This window comes from Pleurodeles waltl, chromosome 2_2 (genome assembly GCF_031143425.1).
Source record: "Pleurodeles waltl isolate 20211129_DDA chromosome 2_2, aPleWal1.hap1.20221129, whole genome shotgun sequence".
Lineage (NCBI taxonomy): Eukaryota > Metazoa > Chordata > Amphibia > Caudata > Salamandridae > Pleurodeles > Pleurodeles waltl.
The window spans coordinates 3648755-3661915 of NC_090439.1; positions in this window are offsets into that span (position 1 = coordinate 3648755).

The window sequence follows — 13161 nt, forward strand, 5'->3', positions numbered from 1 at the left end:
CTCCTTCCAGTCAGTGACAGGAATGGTCATGAAACCAATGCTGGATCCCAGAAACCTAAACATTTCTGAAAAGTAGACAAAATTCTGAATTCAGCAAGGGGTCATTTGTGTAGATCCTACAAGGGTTTCCTACAGAAAATAACAGCTGAAAAAGAAAAATATTGAAATTGAGGTGAAAAAAACATCAATTTTTCTCTACTTTTTACTCTGTAACTTTTCCCTGCAATGTCAGATTATCGAAAGCAATATACCGTTACGTCTGCTGGACTCCTCTGGTTGCGGGGATATATAGGGTTTGTAGGTTCATCAAGAACCCGAGGAACCCAGAGCCAATAAATGAGCTGCACCCTGCAGTGCGTTTTCATTCTATACCGGGTATACAGTAATTCATTTGCTGAAATATAAGGAGTAAAAAATAGCTATCAAGAAAACCTTTGCATTTCCAAAAAGGGCACAAGATAAGGTGTTGAGGAGCAGTGGTTATTTGCACATCTCTGAATTCCGGGGTGACCATAGTAGCACGTGAATTACATGGAATTTCTCAAATAGATGTCTTTTTTACACACACCCCTATATTTGGAAGGAATAAATGTAGAGAAAGACAAGGGGCAATAACACTTGTTTTGCTATTCTATGTTCCCCCAAGTCTCCCGATAAAAATTATACCTCACTTGTTTGGGTAGGCCTAGCGCCCGCGACAGGATATGCCCCAAAACACAACGTGGACACATCACAGAAAACAGAGCTGTTTTTAGCAAAGTGACTACCTGTAGATTTTGGCCTCTAGCTCAGCCGGCACCTAGGGAAACCTACCAAACCTGTGCATTTCTGAAAACTAGAGACCTAGGGGAATCCAAGGAGGGGTGACTTGTGTGGCTCGGACCAGGTTCTGTTACCCAGAATCCTTTGCAAACCTCAAAATTTGGCTAAAAAAACACATGTTCCTCACATTTCTGTGGCATAAAGTTCTGGAATCTGAGAGGAGCGACAAATTTCCTTCCACCCAGCATCCCCCCACGTCTCCCGATAAAAATGATACCTCACTTGTGTGGGTAGGCCTAGCGCCCGCGACAGGATATGCCCCAAAACACAACCTGGACACATCACAGAAACAGAGCTGTTTTTAGCAAAGTGACTACCTGTAGATTTTGGCCTCTAGATCAGCCGCCACCTAGGGAAACCTACCAAACCTGTGCATTTCTGAAAACTAGAGACCTAGGGGAATCCAAGGAGGGGTGACTTGTGTGGCTCGGACCAGGTTCGGTTACCCAGAATCCTTTGCAAACCTCAAAATTTGGCTAAAAAAACACATGTTCCTCACATTTCTGTGGCAGAAAGTTCTGGAATCTGAGAGGAGCCACAAATTTCCTTCCACCTAGCGTTCCCCCACGTCTCCCGATAAAAATGATACCTCACTTGTGTGGGTAGGCCTAGCGCCCGCGACAGGATATGCCCCAAAACACAACGTGGACATATCACAGAAAACAGAGCTGTTTTTAGCAAAGTGACTACCTGTAGATTTTGGCCTCTAGCTCAGCCGCCAGCTAGGGAAACCTACCAAACCTGTGCATTTCTGAAAACTAGAGACCCAGGGGGATCCAAGGAGGGGTGACTTGCGGGGCTCGGACCAGGTTCTGTTACCCAGAATCCTTTGCAAACCTCAAAATTTGGCTAAAAAAACACATGTTCCTCAAATTTCTGTGGCAGAAAGTTCTGGAATCTGAGAGGAGCCACAAATTTCCTTCCACCCAGCGTTCCCCCACGTCTCCCGATAAAAATGATACCTCACTTGTGTGGGTAGGCCTAGCGCCCGCGACAGGATATGCCCCAAAACACAACGTGGACATATCACAGAAAACAGAGCTGTTTTTAGCAAAGTGACTACCTGTAGATTTTGGCCTCTAGCTCAGCCGCCACCTAGGGAAACCTACCAAACCTATGCATTTCTGAAAACTAGAGACCTAGGGGAATCCAAGGAGGGGTGACTTGTGTGGCTCGGGCCAGGTTCTGTTACCCAGAATCCTTTGCAAACCTCAAAATTTGGCTAAAAAAACACATGTTCCTCACATTTCTGTGGCAGAAAGTTCTGGAATCTGAGAGGAGCCACAAATTTCCTTCCACCCAGCGTTCCCCCACGTCTCCCGATAAAAATGATACCTCACTTGTGTGGGTAGGCCTAGCGCCCGCGACAGGATATGCCCCAAAACACAACGTGGACATATCACAGAAAACAGAGCTGTTTTTAGCAAAGTGACTACCTGTAGATTTTGGCCTCTAGCTCAGCCACCACCTAGGGAAACCTACCAAACCTGTGCATTTCTGAAAACTAGAGACCTAGGGGAATCCAAGGAGGGGTGACTTGCGGGGCTCGGACCAGGTTCTGTTACCCAGAATCCTTTGCAAACCTCAAAATTTGGCTAAAAAAACACATGTCCCTCACATTTCTGTGGCAGAAAGTTCTGGAATCTGAGAGGAGCTACAAATTTCCTTCCACCCAGCGTTCCCCCAAGTCTCCCGATAAAAATGATACCTCACTTGCGTGGGTAGGCCTAGCGCCGGCGACAGGAAACACCCCAAAGCGCAACGTGGACACATCCTAAATTTTGGAAAAAAACAGAGGTGTTTTTTGCGAAGTGCCTACCTGTAGATTTTGGCCTCTAGCTCAGCCGGCACCTAGGGAAACCTACCAAACCTGTGCATTTCTGAAAACTAGAGACCTAGGGGAATCCAAGGAGAGGTGACTTGCAGGGCTCGGACCAGGGTCTGTTACCCAGAATCCTTTGCAAACCTCAAAATGTGGCTAAAAAAACACATGCCCCTCACATTTCTGTGGCAGAAAGTTCTGGAATCTGAGAGAAGCTACAAATTTCCTTCCACCCAGCGTTCCCCCAAGTCTCCCGATAAAAATGATACCTCACTTGCGTGGGTAGGCCTAGCGCCGGCGACAGGAAACACCCCAAAGCGCAACGTGGACACATCCTAAATTTTGGAAAAAAACAGAGGCGTTTTTTGCGAAGTGCCTACCTGTAGATTTTGGCCTCTAGCTCAGCCGGCACCTAGGGAAAGTTACCAAACCTGTGCATTTCTGAAAACTAGAGACCTAGGGGAATCCAAGGAGGGGTGACTTGCGGGGCTCGGACCAGGTTCTGTTACCCAGAATCCTTTGCAAACCTCAAAATTTGGCTAAAAATACACATGTTACTCACATTTCTGTGGCAGAAAGTTCTGGAATCTGAGAGGAGCCACAAATTTCCTTCCACCTAGCGTTCCCCCACGTCTCCCGATAAAAATGATACCTCACTTGTGTGGGTAGGCCTAGCGCCCGCGACAGGATATGCCCCAAAACACAACGTGGACATATCACAGAAAACAGAGCTGTTTTTAGCAAAGTGACTACCTGTAGATTTTGGCCTCTAGCTCAGCCGCCACCTAGGGAAACCTACCAAACCTATGCATTTCTGAAAACTAGAGACCTAGGGGGATCCAAGGAGGGGTGACTTGCGGGGCTCGGACCAGGTTCTGTTACCCAGAATCCTTTGCAAACCTCAAAATTTGGCTAAAAAAACACATGTTCCTCAAATTTCTGTGGCAGAAAGTTCTGGAATCTGAGAGGAGCCACAAATTTCCTTCCACCCAGCGTTCCCCCACGTCTCCCGATAAAAATGATACCTCACTTGTGTGGGTAGGCCTAGCGCCCGCGACAGGATATGCCCCAAAACACAACGTGGACATATCACAGAAAACAGAGCTGTTTTTAGCAAAGTGACTACCTGTAGATTTTGGCCTCTAGCTCAGCCGCCACCTAGGGAAACCTACCAAACCTATGCATTTCTGAAAACTAGAGACCTAGGGGAATCCAAGGAGGGGTGACTTGTGTGGCTCGGACCAGGTTCTGTTACCCAGAATCCTTTGCAAACCTCAAAATTTGGCTAAAAAAACACATGTTCCTCACATTTCTGTGGCAGAAAGTTCTGGAATCTGAGAGGAGCCACAAATTTCCTTCCACCCAGCATTCCCCCACGTCTCCCGATAAAAATGATACCTCACTTGTGTGGGTAGGCCTAGCGCCCGCGACAGGATATGCCCCAAAACACAACGTGGACATATCACAGAAAACAGAGCTGTTTTTAGCAAAGTGACTACCTGTAGATTTTGGCCTCTAGCTCAGCCGGCACCTAGGGAAAGCTACCAAACCTGTGCATTTCTGAAAACTAGAGACCTAGGGGAATCCAAGGAGGGGTGACTTGCGGGGCTCGGACCAGGTTCTGTTACCCAGAATCCTTTGCAAACCTCAAAATTTGGCTAAAAATACACATGTTACTCACATTTCTGTGGCAGAAAGTTCTGGAATCTGAGAGGAGCCACAAATTTCCTTCTACCCAGCGTTCCCCCAAGTCTCCCGATAAAAATGATACATCACTTGTGTGGGTAGGACTAGCGCCCACGAAAGGAAAGGGCCCAAAACACAACGTGGACACATCACATTTTTCTATAAAAAGCAGTGCCTACCTGTGGATTTTGGCCTGTAGCTCAGCCGACACCTGAAGAAACCTAGCAAACCAGTGCATTTTTGAAAACTAGAAACCCAGGGGAATCCAAGATGGGGTGACTTGCGGGGCTCAGACCAGGTTATGTTACCCAGAATCCTTTGCAAACATCAAAATTTGGCCCAAAAACCACTTTTTCCTCTCATTTCGGTGACAGAAAGTTCTGGAATCTGAGAGGAGCCACAAATTTCCTTCCACCCAGCGTTCCCCTAAGTCTCTCGATAAAAATGGTACATCACTTCTGTGGGTAGGCCTAGCGCCCACAAAAGGAAATGGCCCAAAACACAACGTGGACACAACATATTTTTTCACAGAAAACAGAGGTGTTTTTTGCAAGGTGCCTACCTGTGGTGTTTGGCCTGTAGCTCAGCCGGCCCCAGGGGGGGGGGGCAGAAATGGCCTAAAATAAATTTGCCCCCCCAACCCCCACCCTCCCCCGCCGGGAGCGACCCTTGCCTACGGGGTCGCTCCCCCTGCGTGACATTGGCACCAAAAAACAAATCCCCGGTGCCTAGTGGTTTCTGCCCCCTTGGGGGCAGGTTGACCTAAACTCAGCCAATCTGCCCCCAAGGGGGGCAGAAATGGCCTAAATACAATTTGTCCCCCAGGGGAGCGACTTTTGCCTGATGGGTCGCTCCCCATCTCTAAAAAAAGAAACAACAAAAAAAAAAACACAAAAAAAAAAATTGCCCTGGCGCCTAGAGTGTTCTGCCCCCCCCCCCCCCCCGGGGGGCAGTTCGGCCTAATAATAGGCCGATCTGTCCCCCGGGGGGGCAGAAATGGCCTAAAATAAATTTGCCCCCTCAACCCCCACCCCCCCCCCCGGGAGCGACCCTTGCCTACGGGGTCGCTCCCCCTGCGTGACATTGGCGCCAAAAAACAAATCCCCGGTGCCTAGTGGTTTCTGCCCCCTTGGGGGCAGATTGACCTAAAATTGGCCAATCTGCCCCCAGGGGGGCAGAAATGGTCTAAATACAATTTGCCCCCCCAGGGGAGCGACCCTTGCCTGATGGGTCGCTCCCCATCTCTAAAAAAAGAAACAACAACAAAAAAACACACAAAAAAAAAATTGCCCTGGCGCCTAGAGTGTTCTTCCCCCCCCCCCCGGGGGCAGTTCGGCCTAATAATGGGCCGATCTGTCCCCCGGGGGGGCAGAAATGGCCTAAAATAAATTTGCCCCCCCAACCACCACCCCCCCCCCGGGAGCGACCCTTGCCTACGGGGTCGCTCCCCCTGCGTGACATTGGTGCCAAAAAACAAATCCCCGGTGCCTAGTGGTTTCTGCCCCCTTGGGGGCAGATTGACCTAAAATTGGCCAATCTGCCCCCAGGGGGGCAGAAATGGTCTAAATACAATTTGCCCCCCCAGGGGAGCGACCCTTGCCTGATGGGTCGCTCCCCATCTCTAAAAAAAGAAACAACAAAAAAAAAACACACAAAAAAAAAATTGCCCTGGCGCCTAGAGTGTTCTGCCCACCCCCCGGGGGCAGTTCGGCCTAATAATAGGCCGATCTGTCCCCCGGGGGGGCAGAAATGGCCTAAAATAAATTTGCCCCCCCAACCCCCACCCCCCGCCCCCCGGGAGCGACCCTTGCCTACGGGGTCGCTCCCCCTGCGTGACATTGGCGCCAAAAAACAAATCCCCGGTGCCTAGTGGTTTCTGCCCCCTTGGGGGCAGATTGACCTAAAATCGGCCAATCTGCCCCCAGGGGGGCAGAAATGGTCTAAATACAATTTGCCCCCCAGGGGAGCGACCCTTGCCTGATGGGTCGCTCCCCACCTCAATAAAAAAAAATGAACCAAAAAAAAAAACAAAAAAAAAAAATGGTCCCTGGTGCCTAGAGGTTTCTGCCCCCCCTGGGGGCAGATCGGCCTAATAATAGGCCGATCTGCCCCCAGGGGGGGCAGAAAAGGCCTTTTCAAAAAAATGCCCCCCCTGGGAGCGACCCTTGCCCAAGGGGTCGCTCCCTTTTGTCAATTTCAATGAAGAAAAAAAAAAATCCCTGGTGTCTAGTGGGGTTTCAAAAGCCGGATTGCAAGCAATCCGGCTTTTGAAACCCTCGGAGGGACTTCAAAGGGAAGGAAATACTTTTCCTTCCCTTTGAAGCCCCTCCGGGCCTCCCAAGTGATTGAAAAAGAAATGCTTTTGCATTTCTTTTTCAATCGCGCTGGAAGCAGAGCTTCCAGCGCGACTAGGGAGGCCCCTGTGACAAATCAGCGCGCGCTCGCGCGCTGACGTCACAGGGGGGGGTGGGGGGGTCGGGGGTGGAAGGGGAAGGGATTCCCCGGTCAGCCCTGAACTGGGGGGCTGGGGGGGGCGTCCCTCGGGAGGAGCACTAGCGCTTCTCCCGAGGGAAGCATTCAGGACGTAATGGTTACGTCCATGGCGCCACACGGGCGCTGCCATGGACGTAACCATTACGTCCGTGGCGGGGAAGGGGTTAATGTCTTCATTGTTTTACTGATATCTACACCTAGAAAGTTGTTTCTTGCAAAGTCTCATCAAGATGTCAGTGCACTAATAGTCAAATTATGACACTTCATGTGCTGCTATTTCCTGTGTTGGCACATGGTATGCAAATTAGAGAGGCCTCACATATTCCTTTTCTGTCCAAGTCCCCACAGACCTTAGAACCAACCCTGAAGGGCAGGGAGAGAGCTGAAGACTGGGGCCCTTACTACAAGGGATGTGCAGTGTAGTGTCTAAGTTATACATCCATCACTTAACAATTAGCATGAGGTGTTGTAAATAGAGCTTGCTCAAATTTGCACCTGAGTACAAGTTGCAGACATTGTAAAGAGGGCTAATGCTCAGATTACTTATCTGTAATCTTCGTGACACTGATTTTGCCTTACTTTTCCCATTCCCGACTAGGTGGAAGGAGTGTGCCCATTCATTCCCAGTGTCACTCTCTGCAAAATTGTCTCTTCCCTTTCTATGAAAGGAAATAATGTTACAGAACATATAGCCTCTCTCTTTCCTCCTGAACTCCCTGTTAAATATCAAGACCCACAAAATTGGCTGATGAAAGAAACAGGGAGGGGAGGGACATAAGAAATTGGATGAGTAGGGAAACTTTGGGGTAATGAAGATTACCAGTAAGTTATCCAAGCATTACTTCCTCTTCTGCCATTCCTTGTCCCATTCCTGACAAGTTAGAGGAATGCCAAAGCAAAAACCTCTTTCAGCAGCCCTCCAAGGAACCAAAAGGGGCACATAAACTGCAAAAAGAAAATTATTTATTCAACAGTACAACAGAGCAGGGAAAAGTATCAGTCCCCAAGAAAGCCTTTCTAGGGCAAAAAGAGTAGCAAGCGAGGAAATGGGGGACAAGAACAAAATAAACCACCGATGAGGAAGATTTTGCGCCCTTCAAGTTCACTGAACCAAAAGATACCTCTGACTCCTGCACCACATGCAACCTGAAATGGGAAATGAAGGTGGATGGAGAGGACCAAGTGCCAGGCCTGCAGATGTCTTTAAGGGGAATGCCAGCCCATCCAGCTACCGCTAGTAGCTGGATTTAATCCCGCCTGGGATCTCTCTGCTTAGTGCTAGATAAGCTGAAGAAATCACGGTTTTGAACACAATTGGACAAGGGGAGAAAGACGGCTTCTTGCCTTTGCTCACAGGGCCAAAATTGAGAAAAAGACTATCAGACTACCAAAACTCAAAAGATCTTGATAGATAAATCTTCAGAGCACAAACCATATCCAACAAAGACAAAGAAGGTTCAGGATCAGAAGCTTCCTACTGTAATACTGGAAGAACAATCTCCTTTTCATGGTGATATTGTGAATTTGCCTTTGGAAGGAACTAAGGATCAAGAGAAAGAATTACCCTGTCATCAAAAATTCACAAATAGGGATGGCGATAAACTAGGTTATTCAGCTCTCCCAAATGCCTGGCTGTGGTAATGGCCCCCCAAAAAACACTTCAAGGTAAGGAATTTAAGAGAAACAGACTCCAAAGGTTTATGCAGAGAGGTCTTGAAGTGAGAAAGGACCAGAAGAAGATCTAACAGAGGAAAAGGGTTACGGAACCTAGGCCTTAGAAGCTAAAAACCCTATAAAAGCTTAGAGGCTTTGACTTCAGTGAAAGACAGATTATCCCAGGGAGTATGAAACGTCTCAGAGGAGAACCACTAAAGGTTAAGGGTAGTAAGCAAGAGGCCCTTATCAAACCCCTCTTGAAGGAATTGAAACATTTCAGTGGTGGGAGCAAAAACAGGAGACAAAGACCTTTCCCTGCACCAGTTATCAAAGGAACCCCAATGATGTTCATAAGTCTTTTTGGTGGAGACTCCCCATAGGAGACTGAAGAGAATGGAACACCGTCAAAGAAAGACCCTTATTCATGAGACCCTCCTGTTCAGTCTTTAGACCATTAGTCTTAACTTGGTCAGAGTCTGCAGAGGAAGAAGAGAGACCACAGGGGAGATCGATCCAGAGGAAGGCACCACTCCTATTCCAAAGCTAGAAGCCTGAGAAGAGGAAACCAAGGTCTTCAAACCCACAAAGGAAGGACTAAGACACCTCCATTTCTTCCCTGAGCAGGCGAGCTAGAAAATGCTTAATAAGGGAAATTAGAGGGAATGTGTAGAGAAGACCTGGAGGCCAAGGACTAGTTAAGGTGTTGATGCCCAAGACTCCCTGAAAGAGGAACCTGGAAGCTTGGCGTCTAGATGAGTAGCAAAAAGATCCCCTATGGAGGCCCCCAATGACTTCAAATCTGGGAGACTATGTGAGGAGCTAGAACAAACTCCTGAGAGGACAGGAATTCCGGACTCAACTGATCCGCCTGATAATTTAACAACCCCTGAACGTGGATGGCTCTCAACCCTAGAAGGTTGATCTCTGCCCAGGACACAATGAGGTGCGCTAGGTTGGTGAGAGAAGAGAAGCGATTGACAAATTGGCCATTGATGTATGACATTGCCACCCGGTTGTTGACGCGGCCTACCACAAAGTGACCTGTAAGAGCACTCGAGAAGGAAAGCATGCATTCAAGACCCCCTCAGTTCTTTCCAGTTTAACAATCTTGCATTATCTGCCACAGTCCAAAGACCCTGAGCTCTGTGATCCCCCAGCACTGCTCCCCAGCCCAAACTGGTAGCATTGGTGGCCAGAATTACGGGTCCTGATATCAAAATGGGGAGCTCCTCTTCAGAGAAGGAGGATTAACAACCAAGCGAGTTCCTGTCTGATCCATGTCAACACCAGAATCTGAGCATCATAGTCGGCCCTGGCAGGGGTCCAATGGAGCAGAATATGTAGGATCACCTAACCCAAGTGAAGACAGACCCAAGTTATGAACTCCAAAGTTGCTGCCCAAAAGGCAAAAGGAGAGACAGGGAACAATAACAACATGTTATCACTGTCCCAGAATTGTCCAATCTGAAAGGATTATGCAAAAAACCCTGCTTACAATCTGTCCCTGAAATGTCTGTCAAACTCTCGCAGAAGTCTTCTGGACTCTCAACAGACTCTGAATGAACTGTCTTAACTTGGCATGCCTGGATTCAGGAAGGGAAACCGTCCCCTGAACCGTGTTGAAAAGTTTCCCTATATATTCCAGTCTCCGAGTAGGGACTAGAAGATATTTCGAGGAATTGATCAAGAAATCAAACTCCTCCAGTATTGAAACAGTACTGGCTGTATCTGCCAGAGCTTTCTGTAGTGAGGGGGCCTGAATAAGAAGATCGTCCAGATAGGAATGGACCCTGATTCCCCGAAAATGCAGAAGGGCTATAACCGGAGCCAAAACCTTGGTAAAAATCCATGGGGAGGTCTTCAGTCCGAATGGGAGTACCTGGAATTGCCAGTGCTGGGATCCCACAGCAGACTTGAGAAAACACTGGAAGGCAGAGCCCCAGGAATGTGGAGATATGCAACCTGAATATTATCAGGAACTCTCCAGAGAATCCAGAGGAATTACCAGCAGCAAAATGTTCATCTTGAAGTGTATTGTCTGACTAAAGCTGTATAGGAAACACAGTTCTCTAATCATCCGATAAGCTCCAGAGATCTTTCTGACCAGAAACACATGAGTATAACACCTGCAATCTCTCTCCTGAGATAGAAATTTGATTAGGGCCTGTTGGAATACCAGAGAAGCAATACTTTCTTCCAGGATCAGTCTCTTCACAGTGCTTAAAGGGCACACAAATAATAAATCAGGAAGTTCAGGAGAAAGCGGAGGGGCTTCGTGTTCTGTAATCTTTTTTCCTTTCATAGAAAAGGAGGAAACAGCTTTGCAGAGAGTGACACTGGGAGGGAATGGGCACACTCACCCCACCAAGTCAGGAATGAGACAATGAACCGAATAAGAGGAGGTTATACCTTCTCTTTAATTGTTTTCCCTCATGCAGCGGTGTACAAAAGAACATTTTCCGCTGTTTGCCCACCCCATAATAGCCCATTTTGTAGTTCCAGTTTGGGTGCAAAGGCCAAGTTATAATCAGGCCTGAATGAGTGTTAAAACAGTTATGAGAATTTTGTACAGAAAAAAACACATCTCAGACATATAGAGAGACGTAATGGGGACAATAGTACATTTACACAACACAACGCCATACCCAATGATTACCACGCAATACCATAAATGGTTTGCTCGGCCCTGGCTGTGGCCAAACTGGGCATGCTGTGCCTCTGAAAAAAATTATCAAAAGAACAAATCATTTATAGGTGAAATGATCATTTACTTGCCTTTGACAAGATTTGGGGGGGCTTTAAACAGACGTGGCACTACAAGAGAGTACATGGTCGGAAGATGATGCCTAAGAACTCCTGGATGAAGTTGATGAAGATGCACGTGTAATGATAGTAGACATTGAGAGGCGGTGCTGCCAGGAGCATAGCTTGGCCTGTAAGACTAAGGGGTGTGACCTCCAGATTTTCCGACAATCACGCGGACATGAGGGGATTTTGACGGGTGGTGGAAAAGGAAAGTAGTGCGGATTCTGAGGCGGTACTTAAAACACAGTATTTTGTAAAATAACTATGTTTTAAGACCGTCAAAATGGAAATGTGTGTGTGTTTGTTTGTTTTTGTTTCTATCTGAGTGAGTATTCAAATATACCAGGTGATTACTTAATGTTCAAATTCTGCTTACTAATTTAACATATTGCTCATGTTTTTGTCCCCAACTGCCTTTCAGCAAAAAAAAAATCGAATTAAAAAAAAGAATAGGAATGAGAATAGCTATGTACTTTGGTCACCAGTGTTTTCTTTGTTATAGTGGTTGCAGATGGTGGGCACTGGCACTCATTGTTGGGGATCTGGACTTATTTTGCATCATCAGACTTTGACCCAGACAAGAGACAGAAAGGCAGAAAAGGGAGAAACAAGAAGGGGTGGATAGGCAAATGAGGCCAAAGATAAAAAAGCAGGTATGAAAAACAATCTTCAGGAGCGAGATAAAAAGACAGGTGTAGAAGAGTGGAAAAAAAGCATAAAGTGCAATCAAAACTTGACAACATTGATAATGGGAAACCTCTGCGTTTGACAGCACTGACAACAGGATCCTAAGAAAACCCTTAGGCCCCTAAATGCATTTTTTTTGTTTTTTTTTTTACAAATGAAGCATTGGTGGGCACTGCTGCCTCTGTCCCTACTGTGAACAGTTCTGATTCAACATTCTATAAACAGACTATTTTCTCCTGGTGACTCCTGACCTAGTAACCCCATGCTCCTTTTTAAAACTAGTTTTAAATTAAGACCTGCTGCCCGAATTTAATTAAAAAATGTGCCTACTGTACTGGATTTTTGAAAAATCCTCCACTATAACTTGCACCTCTGCCATGCACAGTTATTTCATCAATAATTTTGCTGCTAATGTTACATTGAAATTATTAATGAAGTTATAAAAGATGTTATCAGTGCTGTAATATTTGGGGTAATTAGCAGTGCATGGCAAGAGCACGAGTTATAGTTACCTTAGGGCACGAGTTATACTTACTTGAGATAACCATAACTATAACTGCTGAATTTCTATGGTTTGGTATGTGTAAAGTGTAACTATAACATCCCTGTAATGTTTAGTTGTTTAAGTGAATTTCTATGTTTTTTAAAAATTCTATTTCCTAATTATAATGTCTCTTTAACCTTTGGACTTTTCAGGGAATTTCTATGTTTTCTTTAATGTAAAGTGATTTTAATTACTATCGTTTAATCCAACCTGACTCCACACATGGCCTTTGGCTGTGCACAGCTGAGGTTATCTGCAGGGCCTGACCTGCGGCCAGGCCCTGCGACCAATCCCCTATAACCACCCAATGCCATACATGGCCTTTGGCTGTGAGTGGCGGGGGTTGGCCACAGGGTGTGGTCTGCGGACAGGCCCTGCGGCCTGGCCCTGTGGCCAACCCCTTATGGCAACCCAACCCTGCCATCAGTGTTTACAGCTAACTTTTCGAGGAGAAAATGCAGAAAAAACCCTTGCACTGCCTTCACCATGCGCAAGAAATTTGGATGATTAGGACTTTACAGAAGTGGAGCTTCAACTTGGGCAGGTGCTTTGTTTATATCTGTAAATACCTCTTGTTCAGTGTTTATTTCTGTGAAATGAGCATCATGCCAGAATGAATCCTGCCATGCATATTTATCCAAGAAAA